Genomic DNA, 22,611 nt, shown 5'->3' with positions numbered 1-22,611 from the left:
TATTCAATTATATATTTCTTCATTTCAGATTTTCAGAGGCAGATGGACCTGTGGGATTGGCCAGTACACTTTTCTCATTTAACAGGTTAAGAGAAGTGAGTGACTTATCCGAGGTCACAAAGCTAATTAGTTGTGGAACCTAGATTAAAACCTAGTTCCTCTGGGCACAAGTCAGTAAAATCCGGGGCTAGGGTAAATGAGGTGCAATGCTAAGAATGCCCCCAATCTGAAATCGCTCATTCTTTTTGTTTTTACTTTTTCAATTAAATTTTTAGGTGTAATTTGCTGACAATAAGTTGGAAAACCAGTGTCTGACAAATGTACAGCCTTACATTCAGAACAGTTCTAGCTCTAAAAATTAAATTCCTTTGGAACTTCTTGAAGTCAGTTCTGCATCCTGAGTGCAGGTAATCATGGGCCAATTTTTTTTTATCATGTATGAATTAGATCTGTTCATTATAAAATTTCACATGCATGGATTTATATAGTACAGATCTTTTTGTGTTGGAGTTCATTAGTTCAGCATATTTTTAAGATCCATCCATGTTTTTATTTACTTATTTATTTTTGTTTAGACAACAGAAATCTATTTCTCATAGTTCTAGGACTAGAAGTCTAAGATCAAGGTGCCTATGAGTTCTCTTTCAGGTGTGATCTCTCTGCTTAGCTTGCTGTGGCTGGCTTTTTGCTGTGTCTTCACACAGCCGTTTTCTTGGTGCATGCATGAAAAGCATAAACTCATTCATGTTTTTATCTGAGTAGGATTACTATGGAGTAAGTAGGAGGAGTTGTGGTCTTCTTATCTTTTGGCAAGCTATGGTATGGCAAAAAAAGTTAAATATGCTGCTCAAGTCTATCAAATTAGTATGGAAATTTCTGCCCTTGATGTGAGAATTTAGAACACATAAGTATATTATTTAGCATACATTAATTCATTTTGGTGGCATTCAATTCTCCCACCTACCAGTCGTTTTCTAGTTTCTCATCTGTTCCCTGTTTCATTTTCTTTTTTTCCTATGTCTTTTGGATTAACCAAGCATATTTTAGTGTTCTATTTTATCTCCTTAATTGGTTTGATTGATTTTATTTATTTTTGGTGTGGTAGTTGTGCTAAAATTCAATACATGTTTAATTTGCCACAGTCTGCTTTCAAATAGTAATATAATATTTATCTGTAATAGCAGGTGTGGGGACAAATGCCTTTAATCCAAACTGTTTTGGAGGTAGATGTTGGGAGGATTGTAGTTTGTGATCAGCCCAGACAATAAGTTAGTGAGACCCTGTTTCAAATAGTAAGTTGGGCTTGGTGGTGTGTTCCTGTAATCCCAGCTATTTAGGAGACATAGGTAGGAAGAAAATGGTCTCAGGTCAACCCAGGCAAGTAATGTGAGAGTCTATCTGAATAATAACTAAAGCACAAAAGGGCTGAGGGTAAGTGTGTCAGAGTGACTGCCCAGTGGGCGTGAGGACCTCCATTCCAGTACTCTTATCATTTGTGTTCCTGTTATCATAATATTAAAATCTACTTAAATATTATGATTTTAAGTATTTTTTCGAAACTCCTTTCTGAGTAGAAAGGAATCCTGCTCACTGTCTCCCAGACAATCAGGCTTGTCCCAAGTCAGGGGAGCAAGTGTTTGTGGGTCTTAGGTGTGTGTGTGGAGGGTCCCAGGGCAACTATTAAAGGATGAAACAATTGTGGAGTAACTGCATGCTTAAATTTTCTCATGCTTTTTCACTAGCGTGGATCTCCTTATGTCTTTTCTTCAGATTCCACACATGAGAGAAAACATGTAATTCTCATCTTTCTGATATGGCCAATCCCATGTTTTATAATTAGTGGCCTCTTTCCTGATCCTAATCACAAGTCTGGAAGGGAATAAAAGCTGTACCTAACTAGGGAGGTCTGTCACCATGAGCTTAGAGTTTGCAGTCAAGGATGGAGGCTAAGCATATATTCACTAGTCTGAAACAAATCATTATGATCAGAAAGAACAAACACTAAAGAATAAAACTCAATTTAAAGTAACAAGTAGGAAATGGCTATAACCCCCAATCAAAGACTATAAAGGATATTGTCAAAATATAGTGAAACGTAGACCCGAGTTAGAGATAGCCAAAACAAATTCACATCCCCTTGGTCTAAGTATTAATACAAAATTTTCTGAAAATAGGTGGGAGGGACCTAGACGGCCCAATGTTACCTAGAAGGGGGAGGATAGGAACCATATGAGGCTGGGAAGTGGAGACCATCTTGGGGAGGGGAGGACTGTAGAGAAGGCTTGTTTCACCCTGATGGGCAGAACAGGAACAAATGTTGGAAGAATTACTCTTTAATGTGTTCACTTTTTGTTTCACTCCTATGCTAAAAGCTGTCTGAGATGGGACAAGCTTGAAGACCAAAAATATCAACTAACTATACAGCAGTTTGTCACACCCAAATAAGCAAGATAAGTGAATTCCAATCACCAAACAAAAGACCCACAAGTCACAGAGCTATGCTCTGAATTCACATGGTTGACAATCCGCTTAGACAATGAAGGGTGAAGGGGAGCATTACATCATGAGGGAGCATTTCTCTGCAGCCCGAAGAGCTGTCTTTTCATTTGTCCTGTTGTTTGCTGCTGATCTGTTTGGTTTTTGGGAACATACCTTCACACGGGGTTTAGATGGATGTCTATCACACATAGAACTTCTCCGTCAGGTCGCCTTTCTCAGAGCACTGAAGAGGTCATTGCATTGTACTTCTCTTCGTCTTGCTTCTGATGTTCTCAGCCCTTACTCTCTTTGTTCCTCTGCAAGTAATATGTCTTTTGTCTCTGTTGTTTTAAGGACTTTTGTCTATGTCATTTATTTTCATCAACTTGGTTATAATGTTGCTTTTATGACTTTCTGTGCAACTCTCCACCTTGAGAATCAACAAGTATATTTTGATCTCTAGAGTTATAATTTTATCAAATTGGAAAAGTTTTGCCATTATTCCTTCAAGTAAATATTCCTCCTTCTCATTTCTCTTTTATTTTTGTAGGGTTACAGACATGTTAAATAATTTGACATTACTGTGAAGTAGTGACACTGGGCACTGATTGTTACCATCTTATTTGTGTCTAGTGAGACAGAACACGCACACACAAGTTACATAAATGTGTCTGTTACTTATAAATAGGCAGCAGGGGATGACAGAAATCTGGGGTTCATTGTGACAGTGTCCCTTGGGTTCCAAGAAAGTTTTCTGGGGTGGACTTGACTACATGACCCCAGAAAGCAGCCCAGGAACGTTTTAAACCTCATGGCTATGTGACTTGCTTGGCAAAAGTACTGAAGAACAGCTAGTTTCTTGGAGGGCCTGGAGCAGAGCCCAGGCAGTCAGTTCCAGGCAGTCTTTCCACATCTTAAGGCATGGCCTTCCCAGTGGATTCTGCAGTTATTGTGTAGAACTATGACTAGGAATGAGAAGAATTGGTTCATCCCTGGCCATTTGGAGAAGTCTCTCAGTTATTGAGGTGCTAACTATTTATTTTTCCTATTTATGAGGCTCCAGACATTTGGAATTTACCAGTTTTTCCACTAATACAATTTTGTCCTCAAGGATCCAATGCAGGACTTTTGTCTTGCATTCGTATTTCAAATGTCCCCCTACCCTGGGACAGTTTCTCAGGCTTTTCTTATTTCTGTGACCTTGATAGTTTTGAGGACGATCAGGTATGTCCTATAACATCCCTCAGTTGTGCTTATCTGATTTCCCTCCTCACTGTTATGTAGGAGTATCAATTTTAGAAAAGAAAATGACAATTTATTGTACCCATTCATTTTTCTGTCAAGTATGCTGCTATCCACATGACATTCCTGGTGATGTTAACCTTAACCACTTGTTTCTGGACATTATCTTCTGGGGAGATGATGTTTTTCTTTTTTCCCCCTTGGTTTTTGGAAGTCAATCATTAAGTCCAGTGCACTTTCATGGGAGGGGAACATCTATACACATTATTCAAAATTCTTTTCTAAGGAAGGATTTTCTCATATCTCCATTTATTTCTTGAGATTAGCTATTTATATATGTGTGGTCTCAAGTATATCCTTATTATCGGCTATGACTAAAAAGCTACATTGTTCCAATTTTACTAGGAAGAATTCTTTGAGGATTGTGCCTATAACCCTTTCAAATGTCCCATCCCTGCATTTGTTTTTAGAATTTCCTTACTTTCTGGTAGCACAGGCTGCTCAAGCTCATTTCATATTGCTTTCTACCTGCCTCCCAACCCTAAGAATAGTCAATTTTCTAAGGAACTCTGATTCCTTCTAACAAAGTTATTTAAAAACCAAGCTTTTGGCTCTAGAATATTCATTTTGTCCACTCCTTTCCTTTTATGCTTCAATTTAAATGGTTTCTATTTGTATGTCTTAATTTGACTGATGACTTATTTCTCAGTATTCAATATGCAAGGATAGGAGTAGTATTTTCATTTCATATAGTTTTCATCATGAATAACAATGTTTATATATCCTTAGAGGTTTGTATTTTCCATTAAATCTTTGAGAATTTTATGGCAGACATTTTAAACTCTTTTTTTTTTTTTTGCTAATTATATTTCATTTGCCATTTCTAGCTCTGTGTCTGCTGACTTCTCTTCCAGTCTCTGCATGCATTTTCCTTCTCTTATCAGCAGTTTGGAATTAGGAGTGGTGCATTGTGGATGATCTGTTGTTAAGCAGCCAGTGAAGAGCTGATTATTGTTTTAGCCACCAGTTAAGTAGTTGCAGATTAACTTGAGCTCTTCTTGCGTTTCAACTTTGTGAAATGTGGCTGGAATAACCTTTATAAAATAAGGGGTTTGTTTACTACTTTGGCCTTCTTTCATGGGAAATCAACTAAAAGCAAGAATGTTCTAGAATATCTTCACATAGCGTGGTTGGAGCTTGAACTGCTCTTGGCTTGAATGTTCTGGAAACTGGGTTGCCTTATATCTGGCCATATGAATATCCTAGTATTCAGATGAAGATGCAACAATACCCTTCCACAAATTTGTGGAATTTTCTTTCTCTAAAGTTTCCTCTTCTCTGCGAATTCTGCTCCACAAGTTTGAAATTCTTCAGACTTTCCTAACTTAAATCTCTGTCTCTTCAGCTCAGCAGGATTGCTATACTCTGTTTGGAATTTTCTACATCCTTATCCAGAAAATGCCTCCAGCTGGCAAATAGGGTTATTCAGAAGGATTGGCACTATTTTCCTTCTTTCATATTTAACAGTCATCCTGCATAATCTATTGCCCAATTTATGGTAATAGCTATTAAAATATGTTGGCAGGAGAGTACCTGATACCAGACAAACCATCAAGGATAGGTCAAGAGTATGTTAAAAAAAATTATGCAACTTTATTTTAAAATCCTACTTGATTTTTAGGCATTTCTCATTGTTATGAATTTCATTTTTTCAGAGTTAGCAAGTAGATAAGTGTGAGGATAATGCTACACTTAACAATTACAAAAGCAAACACTAATGTATATATAATGCCTTGGGTTTATTTTCATTTCAAAAGGATTAAATTTAACTCAATGTCATATAATTATGTGATGTGAAAAATGGGCAGAAGTTTGTAATTCATATCAGGGTTTGCAAAAGACCATGTTCAAATAAATTAGTATTTTGAAGCAAAAAAGTCACCTGTCTCTTTCTTTGTCATTTTCTCTTTCTCTCTCTCTCTCCACACACACACACACACACACACACACACACACACACACACACACACACACAGAAACTTTTCTTGTTAATCTGTCAGACTTTTTTTTCTTTTTCAGGATCCAGCTATTTGTTAGGTAAAACTGAATGCCAACACCTTTTAAAACATGATATTTTAAGCCAAAAAGTTAAGCTGTGGGAGTTTGGGAAAACCTGCTTTAGAAATATAATTGCTTTCAAAAACATTTTCTAGGACTTGAATGTCACCAAAGGAATAAAAAATGAGGAGGAATGTAGACTATGATCCCGAAAGCATTTGGGGAAGAGAAAATGTTTCTGGTTTTGTAACGTTAAATGCATTGCTTCCTTTGCTTAGGTCTTGGTATCTTTTTCCTCCATTTTGTTTTTGTGCTACCATTAGTTAGAATTTCGGCTATTTGTACAAAAAACAAAAATAAAAAAAAAAACAATCTTGTTTGGTGATGTTTTAATTAATTCCATGCCTGTCCTTTAGCACACACCAGAAAGGCAAGTAAGTCTGTCCTATTAAATGCTGATACGGCGTCAGGGGACTCTTGATCCAACATTTCACTAGAATATTGTCTCTCATCTTAAGTCTGACATTCTACTCCACTTGCCACTGTCAATGTCAGAAGAAGTGTCATTATTTGAACAATAGGATCTTCCTGAAGAAAAGACACCATGTTTACTTTTAAGAATGTCAGCTGTTGTGCATTTAGAAGTATTTTTTTTGGGTTAGCAGAAACACATTTGACTGAACTAAAAGCAAAATCTTCTTCAGTCTGGGAATCACAGACTCAAGACTGGAAAGGCCTGCACAAGGCTAACCAGCCTGTCTCCAGCCTTCAGGTAAAAGAGATGAACTGTTTCTGAGGGATTTTTTTAAAAGATCTCCAAAAAGTACTTTCTGCAATTATTTTAATTAATTCTTGGGGATTCATTAATTCCAACTGTGTTTCTTATACACTGCTGGTTTGCCTTCTTGCAGCATGCATTACGTCAAAAGAATATTTGTTGGCAAATACACGTTCAATTGCTTTGATCTCAAACCAGCAAAGTTGAATTCACTGGCCCCATTTGATGTAGTTGGTAGTGCTCTATTACTGGAGTTGTCAAAACATTTTCTGCAAATGGCTGGGCAGTCCTGTTGCACTCTGGCCATGAGATCTCTGCCTTAATTGCATAATGTTATCACTGTCACTTGAAAGCAGCCATGGATAATACAGAAATGAACAGGTGTGACTATTCCGATACATGTTTACCTACAAAAGCCAGAAATAGACTAGGGCCTGAGGACAGTAAATTACTGACCCCTGTTACACTGTTTTGACAAATCTGAGGTCAGTATTTAATCTTTCAGCTCCTGTACAGTTCCTTGGATCTGAACTTTTCCTCACAAAGAGATAAAGTGCCAACTTGTGCAGGGCATATCTCTGTTTGGAAATATCGTTCCCTGTGCCAGACTTGATATGTGCTCCTTTGTTCTGCTTAAGCATGTGAATCACTTGACACTTGGTCAAGCTCCCTGCTGTATCTGCTCCAGTGGGGAGGGAACTAGTTCTCTGCCTGTAGCAAAAGAGGAGTGAGTACAGATCATTTCTCTATGGTGGTTGTTGGGCAAGATTCACTGGCCCAGAGGGACCTGGCTCAGTGTTGCAGCTGATCTCTCTCTGTCTCTTTTCTTTGTGAGTAAATCATTGTTGTGTCCAGTGCCTATGTAACTCTTCTTTTTCTTGGCGACCCTGACACTTGAAAACCATGATGGACAGACATGCTAGGACTATGCACCTGGCGGCAGGCATTGTTACACCTACATTGTTGCTATCCTGGTATGACTCCTCCTGAAGATGGGAATATAAAGTGCCACTTGCTCCACACCATATTTTGTTTTGCACCATTATCTAAAAGGTATAGTACTTTATATAAAAAATGTATCTACTAAGTGTGAAATCAGGTGGAGTAATCACTTATGGCTAAACCTACTTAGCCATAAATAGCTAAGAGTGGTGCTTATCTAGTCTAGGCAGTTTGAGACTAGTGTCTATTTTCTCTCGAGAATCCTCAGGACACTAAAATAACCTATTATATATTGGCTATGAAATAATTCTGAATTATTGTACTGTCCTAGGATAATGCCATATGGTTAATGAGACTTTTTATTAAAATAAATTTATGCAAAATTTAAAAACTAGATATGCATGAAATCTAAATTTATTACCAGAATAAATGACATTCATAACTAATGGTATTTATGGAACTATTTATTATACAGTAGGCTTTCTATTATTCTGGCCTGGTGAAATTAGCTTTTAAATCTTTAATTTCTGCTGTTTTCAGGGTATTTAAAGCCAGGAAAATTTTTGCATAAGTATATTAGTGAGAACTTTTATTTTTATGTAAGTAATGATTTGCCAGGAAAATATGTGCAATCATACAGATTTAGATTTTTCTTTCATCTGCTTTCTCTGAGTAATGATTAAGTTAAGTGTTTTAAATAGTTAAATATTTCATTTTACTTTAAAAATTTTAAATTGACAAATAATAATTGTATATATTTATGGGGCACAATGTGATGTGAATAATTTTATATTTTGAATAATTAAATCAGTCTAATTAATAAATCACCTCATATTATTTTGTGGTGAAAATGTTTAAAACTTACTCTTAGTGATTTTGAAATATATAATTCACTGTTATTTATTATAGTCACCATTCTATGCAATGGATCACCAACTGAATCCCTGTGTACTTTACTTAATATCTCCCCTTTTCCCAAATTCCCCTCTTTTCCAGCTGCTTGTAACACCATTCTATACTCTACTTTTGAGTTCAAAATTTTTAGATATTACATGTAAGTAAGATCATGCAATACTTGTCTTTCTGGGCCTATCTTATTTCACTTAGTATAATACTCTCCAAGTACATTTCATGTTGTTACAAATGGTAGGATTTCCCCATTTTTAAGGTTGAAGGTTGAATAGTAATACATTGTGTATATCCGTGTGCGTGCACACACACTTTCTTTATCAACATCTAGTTGCCTCTGTGTCCTGACTATTGTGAATCATACTGCAATGAACATGGAAGTTTCTGTATCTTTCTGGTATACTGATTAAACTCCTTTGGGTGTATTTCCATGCTATGGTTTGTATTTTAAATACTTAGTTCCTGAGGTGGTGCTAGTCCTAGGTGATGGAAGCACAAACAGGAGGGATCTAGAGGGAGGTGTTAGATCATGGGGGTGTGCCCTTGAAGGGGTTGTAGGACCTTAGTCTCTTCCTCCTCTCTCTTCCCTCTTCTACTATGAGTTTAATGACTCTTCTTATTGTTATTGTTATTTTGTTTGATTTTGCATTTGTCATATCCCAGAAATCTTTGCCAAGATCAGTGTCATGGAACATTTCCTTATGTTTTTTTTTAATAGTTTTATAGTTTCAAGTCTTACATTTAAGTCTTTAATCCATTTTTAGTTGATTTTTACATGGTGTGAAACAAAGGTTCAATTTCACTTTTCTACTTCAGACATCAGCTTTTTCCCAACACAAGTAATTGAAGAAGCTGTCCTTGCTCTATTGCATGTTCTTAGCCCCTTTATAGAAAATCGATTAGATTCTCTACCCTGCTCAATTGATCAATGAGTTTCTTTTTATGTTATTATTATTCTGTTTTGATTACTTGAAGCCAGGTAGTGTGATGCCATCAGCTTTGCTCATTTTGTTCAAGAGTGCTTTGACCATTCAAAATCATCATGATTCCATACAAATTGCAAATTTGTTTTTTTCTGAAGTTAAACTTTCAAATAAATACTCCATAATTTTGATATTGCAATTGGGAGATTTTCATTAAGATTTAGACTTCATGATAAATTTTCATTTCAAGGTGGATTTTCTATTTGAATCAACTTGCAAATTAATATTTTGCAAGAACATGCAGTATTGAGGGTACTTGTGTCATTGAGGAATAAAGGAATGTATTTTATAAATTTTATTAGAAATACAGATAGATACAATTTAAAAGATAAATACCTATTGAATTTTTTCATTTCATTTCAGGTACCCTGTCTCAACCCCAAGTAAGTTGTTGTTTATGTTACAACACATAGAAGTGAATATACTTCTGACAATATCGATATTTTATCTACATAATAAAATGCCACTTATCTTTCACTGAATCAAGCAAGAGTAATTTGATATTTTTAGACCATGCAAATAATCTTAATTGAAAGAGTATTAAATTTACTCTGAATTATTTCCTTTGAAAACTGGGAAAAGAATGAAATACAAGTTAAACCTTCCTTGGATATGATGGAATAGAAGATTTGGATTCTAAGGAATTAAGCATACGTTGTACGGTGATTTGGGATGAACGTAACTAATTCATCATATAAAAATAAAGGAATAACATTAGCATTTTCTTGCTCATTAAACAAAGAGACAAACAACAACAACAAAAAAACTATAAGCCTGATCCTTGTCATAGAAAGGGAATATATTTATTTGTAGTTGCCTTAGCTCAAGCCACTACGGGACCATTTAGAACACTGGATGAGGTATTTTACTAAGAGATCCCCTGGCAATGTAAAAGAATTAAAAGATTCCATAAAAAATTAACAATGTGTAATCTACTTTTATTGGTAATATGAGAATAAATGTTTGATATCATATTTGGAATATTTAGCTTTGCCAAAGCCTTGACAAGAAACATTCATTATGATTTAAAAATAACTTACTTAATTTATAAAAAACTTGACTATGTTTGTTTTTAAGATTTATTGGTCAATTCTTGGTAGGTCTACCATATTTTCAAAAGTCATGCTATGGAAAATATCATCATGATACATGACTGGAAAAAAGTTATTAAAATTTTCCTTGCTAAAATAAATACATTGTTTCAATAAACTCCAAATATACATAGTAAACAATCTCAATACATTTTCATCAGGAGAAAGATTGGGTACTGCTGTAGTCTGTTTTCTGTGGCTATTATAAAATACATGAATTTGGTAATTTCCAAAAGAAAAAATTATTTTGGCTCATTTTTCTGGTGGCTCCAAGATCCAGTGGCTTCTCCTGATTGGCTTTTGGTGATTGCCTCATGGCAGTTTAACTTGTGGTGGAAAAGTGAATGGGCAAGCAGTTGAATTTAAAAAGAGGCAAGGGGTTAAACCTCAAAAAAAAAAAACACCTATCCATTCCTAAGCAAAAAACCTGAATCCATTCATGAAGGTTCTACCTCCATGATCCAGTAGCTCTTAAATTTGTTGGATCTTTTCAACAGTTACATTGGCAATTACATTTCAACATGAATTTTATCAGGATCAAATGATAGTCAAAAACCACAGCAGATACTTTGTAAAAAGAAGTTACTTCTGTTTTTCATTAGGACTTCATAATGGTAATGATAAAGAGGACATTGATAGAATTCCTAAAATAGTAAGAATACTTGCTTATAGTAGTATTAATCAAATCTATGTAACAATTAACTAAGGCAACTGTTATACGGAGATGTCATTCACCAATAACAAAAATTCAGTTATACTGAGTCATCTGTAGGGCAGAAACTGTCCTCCTCTTGCCAGCACCAGCCCAGACCTGACCAAACTGAGTATAGGGGAGAAAAAAGAACTTACCCACAGATTTCAACTGAAAATGTTGCATGCATTCAATTAAGCTTCATTTTTAATTAACTTCCATCTTATTTAAAAAGTTGTAAAATTAAAAACTTGCTCTCCTATGGTCTCTAATAAATGGGAATCTCTCCAAATTTTTCACATTGAAATGTTACTATTTCTATGAAAATTCACCTTACCACCAGTTTATTCCCTGTTCTGAAGAATATTTCATGTAGCACACCAGCTACCCTAAAATCTGTCTGATAGAATTTGTGTCTTTAAAAGGTAGGAGTCATTATTATATTTACGTGTATTGAAAAGTTATTATTTTATCAATAATGAGGGCAATTTTAAAAATCAACAACCATGAACATGATCTTAAGTAAGAACAGAAACTTCTGGAAAAGAGTTCTTCTCAGGTTGTGTCTTAGATTAATATCATGGAATAATCCTGTAGGTGGGAGCAAAGCTACAGCCTACATAATGCATAATATGACAAGTAATAAATGAATGTCATTATTGCCACACTGATTTAGGTTTCACTTGTTCCTACAAAAAAGGCTGACAGATGCATAGGACTACTAAGTCAAAGATTTTGATCATTGTGGTGGTCCTTCTTGACAGGTACTGCTAAACTGCTTTCCCAAACATGTGTGCTTTATTAGTTTTGCTGTATCTACTCTGTGTCAGTGAGACTCCAATCATTTAATGATGGATTAGGTACTTTAAAGGCACATGTTTAATAGAGTGAATGAGCTACGCAGCTATGAGAGCTGGGGCATAGTTCAGTGGTAGAGCCGGTGTGCATGAGGTCATGGGCTCAAACCACAGCATGCAGAAGAAAAAAAATCCCCTCAAGTAATTGTGCATATGTTAGAGGAATGAATGAGAAAAACTTTGAAAGCTGAGATAACCCAGAAGTAATAATTGTAAAGAATAACTACTGTTTCCAGGATGGAAGTGAGACTTTTCAGATGTTAACTTTTATTTTGATATTTTAAGTATGAAAATATTTTCAAGACTGTGGCTACATTTGATAACTCAGTTTCCAATTAACATTTGTAAATTGACTCTGTCAAAATTGTTACTACCCTCAGTAACTGGATGAGACTGAAGTAAAACAGGTATGGAAATCAGCTTTCTCTTTTACCTTTGGTGCCTTCTATGAGACAGATAAAAAATATAAATTCTTTATTTTCACTGACTTCATTCATAGCTCAATATCCTCAGCATACATTAAGAAAAAATATTCTCTGTGAAGGTCACTTCCAAACTTACAAATCTGTTTGAATGATTTGACTGATGAACAAGTCACATCAGTCCAAACACCAGAAAAAGTAGTCAAAGTAAAAACTGTCAAGCATTTTTAAACCTAAAACTCACTTGACTTTTGACTTTCTCTTTCGACTGTCTTTTTATTTTTAAACAAGTTTCACAGGTGTACACTATACATACAATGAGATTTTCCAATTGTAAATGTTACAACTTGATTTGTGAGTATTAGCACCCAATTAATGACCGCCAGGATCCTGACATAGAACATTTTCATTGTCCTCTTATGTCCCTTTGCAGTTAATTCCGTCCTATCACCCATCTCTGGACACCACTGATCTGTTTCACTCGTTCTTGCTTTGCACATTTTATTCTGTAAGTGGAGTTATAGAACATGTAGTCTATTGTTTCTGACTTATTTTATGTAGCGTGATTCTATTGAGATTCATTTATTTTTAACAAATGTTATAAAACCATATTACATTGCTATTATTTTATTTAAATAATTGTCTTTTAACAAAAATATATAATGAATGTCTTATTTAGTCATATACTTACCATTTCTTATGCTCTTCATGCTTTGTGTAGATTGGAATTTCCTTAATGTACAGTGTTCATCCTTTCTGAAAAAATTATATAATTTTCTTATAATGCATGTCTGGGCACAATTAATTCTTCATATTTTGGCATGCCTTTTTTTCATTTGCCCTCAGTTTTGAGTGATTTGTTTCTCACTGGTTTAAGAACTCTTGATTACTACTTCTTGTTCTTTTCACCAGTTCTTTAAAGATATTTCCTCATTGTCTTCTCTTGCATAGCTTCTGGCAAATACTCAGGTGTGATTTATAATTCTTTTCCTCCAAATAGAGTCCCCCTTTTCTCTTTTGGCTTTTAAGATTATTTACTTTGTAACTGGTCTTCAGCAATTATAAGGTAATTTGGAATAGTTTTATTTATGTTTATTCTGATGGGGGCTTGTTAAGCTTTTGGATCTCTGAATTCATAGTTTTCTTTAGATTTGAAAAAAATTGTCAATAATTTCTTCAAATTCTTTTCTATCCTCACTATCTTTTCTTCTAAGACTAATTATAAGCACAATACTTAATTCTCTCACAGAATATTGTTTGATTCACTTTTTCAGTTACTTGTTTTCTCTTTCATTTTAGACTTTTTTTACATTATTATGTCTGTAATTCAATGATCTTGTTTCTGTATTCCCTCTTTCTCTCTTGTCTCTGTCTCTGGCAATACGTGGATTTGCACTCAAGGTCTTTCAATTGCCAGACAGGCGTGCTATTGCTTGAGACATGCCCCCTGCCCTTTTCACTTCTTTAGTTGTATTTCTAACACAGTCTTGCATCAATGCTCAGGTCAGCTTGAACTGTGACCCTCCTGACCTTCACCTCCTGAGCAGCTAGGCTTATACAGATATGAGCCACAGCACCTGGCTTGTGTACTGTCACCTGCTGTTAACGGTATCCATTGTGTTTTCCCTTAAGATGCTGTACTTTTTTATTTCAAGATGTTCTGTGTTTGCCTCTACTTGTATTTCACTGCTTTCTTCATCATGCACATATTTTCTTTTATCTAGCTGAACATATGAAACCTGTGAATAGTGGTTGATTTTTTCCACCTGGTTATTTATCCCGACTCCCTGCTTTTTTGTATTTGTGATTTTTTTGTTAGACATCATGATTTTTTCCTTCTTTTTATTCTTTTTTAATAGAGTTTTATTTTTCTCTTGCATGGGAAGAAGTTCTAAGAAATCAGATGCATATTTTCAAGGTTTACTTTTAAGTTTTGTTATAGCAGGTTCAGAGTTGTCCATAGTCTTGGGCTAATTCAGCTCTAACCACAAAGAAAGATACCCTTCTGAAGATTTTATCTGATAGTTACAAGGTCTTTCTAATCATGATGATGGGAATATGAATTATTCCCATCACTGGTTTTTTGCTATCTCCTTTCTATTGGCTCTTTCTCTAGCTTTAGTTTCCTTTATATATTTGCATTTTTGGCATGAAATTTTAAAAACCTACAGAGTATCACTCTGTAGAATTCAGAACTCTTTGTGCATTTTCCTCTTTAGTAGTTTCATTTGCAAGTTGTATGCATTCTGTTTTCCCAAATCTTCAATGTCTGATTCCTCCAAGCAGTGAGACATTTAGACACTTTTGGAGTTCCTTTCTGCGTGCTGCTGCCTGGAAACTGCCTCCAGTAAAACTGAGGCTTCACCTAACTTTTTTCTTCTTATTGAAGAATCACATTCATGAATTTCCTGTTGCCCAAAGTTGGAGAAATGTTCTTTTATTTATTGTATCTAGTTTCTTATTTGTATAGTTCAGGAGGACAAATTTGGTCTCTGGTGCTTTATTTCGATCAGAAGTAGAATCCTGATTTTTTATTATTTTTTGACTCATAATTTATTAGGTTTAAGAGGGACACAAATTATATTTTAACAGCCTGGAAAATATTACACAATTTAAATACATTGTTTGTATAAATCATTAATAAGTAGCATGAGTTTTAAAGTTTTAAAGCACATTGTTCTATTTAAAAATTAAATGGTGATGTAGGAAAATCAAGTACAAGAACACAGTAACTTTATTTCAGACTCTGTAGAGGATGAATTCCCTAGACAATGGAGTGGGCAGAAGGTTCTTTAGAGTTTCCAGTTCCCAATGAGTTTATAGGTCTTCTTTGGGAAAAGTATTAGTTTGGAACCCAACATTTACACCATTACTGCTTTTAGCATGTTTTACTATATATATCTTAGAGAATCCAAATAAGGAGGTGACAGTGGTTTGTTGTCAATATGTACATTTTAAGTTTTTTCTTTTTTAAATTTTACAACAAATACCTTTTTTAATAGACATAGCATATTTTTAGCATAAGGTCATATAATTTAAGTGTGTTTTGTTTTACATCCTTTACTCGCTCTCTTCCATCCTTCCTTGCTCTCTTTTCCTTTCTCTGTCCTTCTCACTCTCCTTCTTTCTTTGTGAGTGTGTGAGATAATGGGTTATTGTTTGTACTTATAGTCCAGCTAACTATTCAGAGGTTCTTTAATGAGGCATAGTTTCCTATGCTACTTACCTCATTCACAGAAATGGAGCAAAATGTTCTCCAAATACTCACTCTACCTTCATTTGAAAGGTTTAAGTATTCCTTCCAATAAATAAACACATTTTTGTACTTTATTTCTGAGATCTTATTCCCTGAAATATACATTAGACAGATTTCCTGACAGATTTTCAAGAGGTTCTGAGGTCTTCCTAAAACTAATCACTAAAATAAACAGACTTTTAGCAATATAGTAATACTGGTGTGAATATGGTAGAATTCAAAAGTGCACTGAACTTCAAACAGATGGAAACACCAAGAAAAATGTTCCTAATTTTTATTGTTGATGTAACAGTTGTAATTTTGATTATAAATAACCAAAATGTTGTCTGCATTCTCTCGCCTTTAGAGATCTGGAAATCTTGTCTCACTTCCATTCCTAGAGACAGGTCAAAATGTAAATATTTTGATCAATAATTCTATGACCCTTGAAGTAAAATGGGATTTATTATTGTCATCATCATTATTATTAACATTATCAAGGAGATGGTTAGCTACTTGAGAACAGAGATTATATGATTGCATAAACTCAAGATCACATACAAAATTCTCAGGAAATGAGTGTGGAATGACCAAATGAATAATGAAAGTATTCAATATGTGACACAAAGAGTGGGAAATTTAAAATGAACATGAATATTGGACATAATGTTTAATAAAAGTTTCATTAGAGATTCTAGAATCAAACATCATGGAATAAACAGTATATATTTAGATAGAGAAAAAAACAATATTCTAAGCAAAGAAATATGAATGAATGTAAAGATGAAATTTTTACGTTGATTTCATTTGGTAGAAGATACATTTAGGAAAAATTTGAGAAATGGTTTTGAACATGTTAGAAATGCTAGATTACCTAGAGTGATAGGTTTCAAAAATACTAAGACTTATTTTAGTAGATGATAGAGGACTGCCTCTAAAATCGTTCAATTGTTGCATCTTTATTTTCTTCGCAACCAATAGAATTGCCTTGAAAAATCTAACTTCATTATTTATTTATATTTTAATCAGTAGCTAGAAATGACTCTGCCCACCAGATAGTATACAAAGGGAAGACTGAAAATGTCCTTATGTTGCAACATGATATTTCAAGTCTGCTCACTTGTGCTTTTTCTTTTCAGAGTGTCCAACACTCTGGATGCCAACCCCTGAACCTGCATTAGTTTATAGCACCTCTTTCCTCTCACAGATTGACTGCATTGATTCAGAGCCCATAAACATGGGGGCTAAGAATCCAACAAATAAACTATGAAAATAACCCAAATAAGATACAGAAGCCATAAACTAGAGTTGTGCTAGTTGGAGAAGAATAAAGAAGGGCTAAATAAGAAGGCTAAGCTGATAGAAGAACTGACAAACCTGATTTCATTTAAGACAGTGATTGTGATAAGAAAAATGATGATGTGACTTGTGGTGACTGTAGGGTGAGAACCAACTTGATGTGGGTTAGAGACAAGACACACATTAGGTTTTCAGATGTTCCATTTAAGGTGATGGCATATTACTGAGAAGGAGTGTAGAATGAGAACGTTCTCAGGGAAGAAAACACATTCAGAGAGGGAACTAGAGTTCAAGATAAAGGACTTGTCAATTTGAGGAGGTAATAATTAAAGTTATAGGAATAGATGAGCTCTCTTCAAGAGAATGTGGGTGGAGAAAAATATGTGCCATTTTTATATTTTAGTTCAAATACATCCTTGATCCTAAATTGAAAAAAATTCTACTTTGATTCTCTTAGTTGAAAACTTTTGTATAAAAGATGATTTTAAGCAAGGACTTTTTTGACAGAGTCTACATCTTTTGTGAGAGGCCTGGGCACCATGAGAGAGAGAAGAAAGTTAGTCCACTGTGGCAGAAATCTTAAAATAGGAATGGTAAGCACCAAACACATGGTGACATGATACTACAAATAATCTGGGTTCTTCACACAGAAATCTACTATCAACCAGAATGCACTGGGTGGGGTGGGAGGAGTTCTGAAAAAGGAGAGGAATAATGTGTTTTCAAAAATGAATTTGACAAGACAATCCTTATTTTGAAGGCACTAAAGTTTTCCTAGCAGAGGGAAAACTATAGACAGCCAGGAGACAATCCATGATTTTGTAAGATGAAACAAATTGCAAACTGGAACCACAGAGAGTCTATTGTCCCACTACTTTAATCTTACATGCAGCAAGAGCTTTCAGCAGAGTTTGCATAAGACTAGAGTAAAAGGTGCACTGACATACCTGAGGCAAAGGAGCACAGAACTGGGGAAGTTGATTCTGAACTTCAAATACTCTCAGGTGGTGTATGTAAGCCAGCTTTTTCAGTAGAAAGTTTATAATCCATGCAAACCAAGTTGATTTGTAATCTGGATGTGGTGCTCCATGCCTGTAATTTTAGCTACTCAGGACGTTGAGATAAGAGGATGGGGTCTAGACCAGCACAGGGATAAGCACAGGAATCTATCTAGAAAACAGACTAAAAGTAAAAGGATTGAGGGCATATTTCAAATGATAGAGCACTTGGCAATGTGAGACTCTGATTTCAATCCCTAGTACCACCTCCCACCAAAAAAATGGCAAGTGATTCATAAGTGAATAAACATTACTTGTTGGGTGTTTATTTGTAGGGAGCCGGAAACCATTGATTAAAGATGTAGAAACAAATGAATATTGGAAAGTTTACCTAATATGATAAATGCAACACACATTACATTCCAAAAGCATGAAAATTTCTAAGATAAACATCAAAGATTTTTATATACAAGTTGTATTGGAGAAACATTCAAATTCCCACATAAATAAAAGATTTGTTTTAACAAAGATATTAAGCTGGACTCAATTCACGTCCCCAAAATGAAATTTTTTAAAAACAGAATTTGAAGGATGGAAATTAGTGACCACTCTCTAATATGGTCACATACCTTATGAGATTTTCTGTAAAGAGGCGTTACAAATGAAAGGAAATTACTATAAAACAATTTAATTTGTGTGTGCTTTTAATCACTAATTATTGTCATATAACTGCCTTTCAAATTCAACAAAAACCTTCTGTTTGCATGATTTGCAGAATCTGCAAAGATCCAAATTATGAGTTAACTTGATGACCTCAATACACATTTTTCAAAATTACAGAAATGAATCAAAGAGATTTAGAAGAAAAGTCATACCTGGAATATAAGCAGAAAATGAGTCCTGGTCTTCACTATTAAAGAAAGTCAGATAAAATGTTTTTGAAAGGTTAAAAAGAAACACAGTGGAGCAGTGCTGCTTTTAATTCTCTAAAAGAAATTGATGACTTTATCTTTAATCTAATTTTGATTCTTCTATTGACATCATTATATCTTCATCATGTCATTATATCTTCTATTGCTATCACTATGTAATATACCAAATTTAACAAGAATTTATATAAGTGCAAATCAAAAAATAATGACCAGATGAACTCCGGTATGGCTCCATTTGACTTAAAAAGAGAACAGTGAATACAGTTCAGTAGTACACCCTCGCCTAGCATATGGAATCACCAGCAAAACATAACAACAAAAAGAATGAGACCAGTACCTTACAGTCCTACTCTGTGTCGCTTACTTTTTCACTGTACAAATAACCACCAGTTTGAATTTTGTGTTAATTTTTTCCTTGCTGTTTTATTTATAATTTTTCTAACCATGTATATGTAATTAAATGTATTATTTTTGCTTACCAGGATTTGAAGTTTATATAAAAACTGTTATTGTATAAAAATATTTCTATGAGAGTTTTACTTATGGTTTCAAAGACTCTATAGGTTATTTTATACAACTGCAGTTCATTCATTTTTATAGTTGTTTTATATTATATAAATACACTAAAATGAACTGATTTTACTACTGAGAAATGGGCAGTTTCCATTATTTGGAGATTATTTCTACAAAGATGGTCCCACAGACATGCTTATCCACACCATGGAAGCATGGTTTTTACTAAAGCTTCTGTCTAGGCATGAAAATGCAGGGTTGTAGTGTACATATACGTTCAACATGATTAGGTAATGAGAAATTATTCCTAACATGGTCATAATGATTTAATTAGCAGTGAATAAAATTTTCTAGTGATACACATCCTCTCTAAAATTCAGTATAAAGAGTCATATTAAATAATTTGCTGAGTTTATGGAATTATCAAATATTATCAAATAGTTGTAGAAGACAATGTTTTATCAGTATCAACAGTTCTTTGCCCATTTTCCTATTAGACTGCTTGATTATTTTATTAATAGGTAGAATTCACTTACATGTTGTGGGTACTAATTTATAAATCACGCATGTGTGTGTCGTGTGTGTCATGTGTGTGATGTGTGTTTTTCAAGTTTGTTTTCTTTTTACCTTTTCATGATGTCTTTTGTGGAATAGCATTCTTATTTTATTGTTTTCCTTTCCTTCCTTCAATATTACTCATAATCTTGTGTGTTTATTTTGTCATTTCTATTTTATTTTAGATAAATATGTGATATTCCTTCTTGTAGTGAATTAGGGATGGGGCTCTATATTTTATTTTCTGGAAGAGTAGTTATATAAGTGAAATTGTTTTTTCTTGGAAAGTTTGGTATAAGGAAAGTTTAAATATGTATGGCCTTGCTTTTACAATTGCTAGTAGGAGTTCAAAGTGGAACAACCCATAACATTAAATCAATTACAGCTTTATTTGAGTAACATTAGATATTGAGGACACAAAGTAGTCTCCCATATTTATTTTCTTATAGGTTTGGGGCATCTGGTATAAGAGTGTTTTATTCTACTTAGTAAAAATTCCTACTTTGGCACAAAGAGACTCAAAACTTCTTGACTTAGCTAATGATTGTGATTTCTTTTGGAAACAAAAGTGGGCAGTTTGTTATGAAAAATTTTGACATACAGAAAAGCTGAGGAATTATTACAATGACTACTCAGAGTCCATATTTTATTATTGTGAACATTTTGCCATATTTTCTTTAACTATGTCTATATTTTCACTTCTGAGTAAAGTTGAAGGTTCTTTGAATTCTTTTCTCTTCCTAGACTGTACCTTACTGAGGATATTGTCAGAACAGAATTCTCTGTCTCTCTCTCTGTCTCTCTCTTACGTATCTTTCTCTATGTATGGGTATGTGGGGGAGTGATGTTACTAATTTAATATATAATTAGTATTGATACATTTCAGGTTGTTTCAGCTTTCAGATTTGTGTACGGATCAAAATTAACACAATATAAGACAATGTACTAGTGAAGTCTGCATCACCATTGTCTTCATGCTGGCAACTCTTTTCTGTGTCGATCACTATTTTGTATTACATTCTGGTTTCTCATTTCATCATTTCTTATGAAAATAAGCAAATACACATACACATTCCTATTTTCCTTTTTATGCAAAAGTGCCATAAAATGTTCTTTTTTCTATAATTGGAATTCTTACCCTCAAATAATAACACCACATATCACTCCATATCAGTATACAGGAATTTTTTCTTTCTTATTGTCACATTTTATTAGGTAGTGCCCCAGTACCATTCTTTGTTTGAATAATAAGAAGTAACAATTTAGTTAATCAGGTAGATATTCACAGACATTTGGAACACCTAAATGGTGTACAGGTTCATCTTCAGGGTGATTTCTTAGAGTACTATTATGCATCTCATATATAATTACTTATCATTATTTAACATGTTGCCAAGTCCATAAGGGTGGCAATAGTTTGCACTTTTATTAGCAGTACAGGACTATCCCTGGTTTTCTGCAGCCTCACTATCAGAATTTATTTTCCAACTTTTGAAATTTTGCCAGTTTGATAAATGAGCAATTATTTCTCATTGTAGCTTTAGTTGGTGTTTCTCCTATTAGGAATGATGATTATCTTCTCATACATTTGACAGTTCACCTCTTTTGGGAACCTCCTCTTCCTTTCTAAGTCTATAATGGTTGGGGAAGTCCTCATTAGGGTGAGTCTGTAATACCCTAGTCCTTTTCTTACAATGATTAAGAAGGACAATTGGCAAATTTTGAGCCAATAAATTCAGTTCTATAATAGGATTGTGTTTCCTTTGTCACATAGAAACAAAGGCATTACTTCTCAAATTGCTAAATTTTAACAATAAGCAAATTATTGTTAATTATTATATTCCACAGAAAGCTTAAGCTGCATAGTAATCAACCAAGTATATAAAATATAAAGATTGAACAAGGGAAAGTGATAGCTTAAATATTAGTAACGAAAACCAGGACTGTAAAATTGGTACAGTGGAAGGGTAATAGCGGGAGGGGGAGGGTAAAGGAAGGAGATTACTGTGATGCTAAGAATGTAATTTTATCTTTTGCAGGTAAATGGATGGAACTGGAGAACTAAGAAACCTGTTGCAATTGCTTTAAGTGGAGTGGGGAGGGGTTTAATGGGGAGAGATGATAGGGCAATGTAAATAATGTACAATTGGAATTGTCACTATGAATCCCCCTGTATAATAAATATATCCTAATAAAATTTATTATAAAAAATTCATAATGAAAAAAAATAAAACCAACATTTATATCGTTAAAAAAATAATTTTCTGCATGGAGGCTACTTTAAAAACTAAAATTAGATCTGCCATATGATCCAGCAATACCAATCCTGGGATATACCCAAAGGATTGTGAGTTAGCTTACAACAAAGGCTCCTAGCACACCCATATTTATCACAGCATTATTCACAACAGATATGCTATGGAAACAGCCAAGATGCCCCACCACTGACAAATGGATTAAAGAATGTATTTATATACAATGGAATTTCACTCAGCCACAAAGAAGAATGTAATTTTATCTTTTGCAGGTAAATGGATGGAACTGGAGAACATTATCTTAAGTTAGCCAGACTCGGAAGACAAAAAGTCACATGTTCTCTCTCATGTGTGAAATATAAACCTAACACAA

General features: G+C 34.2%; 1 long non-coding RNA gene across 2 annotated transcripts; it reads left to right on the top strand.

Moving 5' to 3' along the window:
• Nucleotides 1–7,103: 7,103 nt before the first annotated feature.
• Nucleotides 7,104–22,237, top strand: LOC141417288 (uncharacterized). Of its 2 annotated transcripts, XR_012441813.1 has the most exons (5): nucleotides 7,104–7,609; nucleotides 8,495–8,552; nucleotides 9,754–9,773; nucleotides 17,493–17,578; nucleotides 22,023–22,237. It is a non-coding gene; the product is annotated as an uncharacterized lncRNA (long non-coding RNA). The 2 variants fall into 2 exon arrangements; XR_012441817.1 differs by lacking the exon at nucleotides 8,495–8,552.
• Nucleotides 22,238–22,611: the final 374 nt, after the last annotated feature.

The sequence above is a fragment of the Castor canadensis genome, chromosome 2, assembly GCF_047511655.1.
Source record: "Castor canadensis chromosome 2, mCasCan1.hap1v2, whole genome shotgun sequence".
Classification (NCBI taxonomy): Eukaryota; Metazoa; Chordata; class Mammalia; order Rodentia; family Castoridae; genus Castor; species Castor canadensis.
Note: the sequence above shows the minus strand (reverse complement) of the source record. Positions and strands in the feature narration are given on the sequence as shown.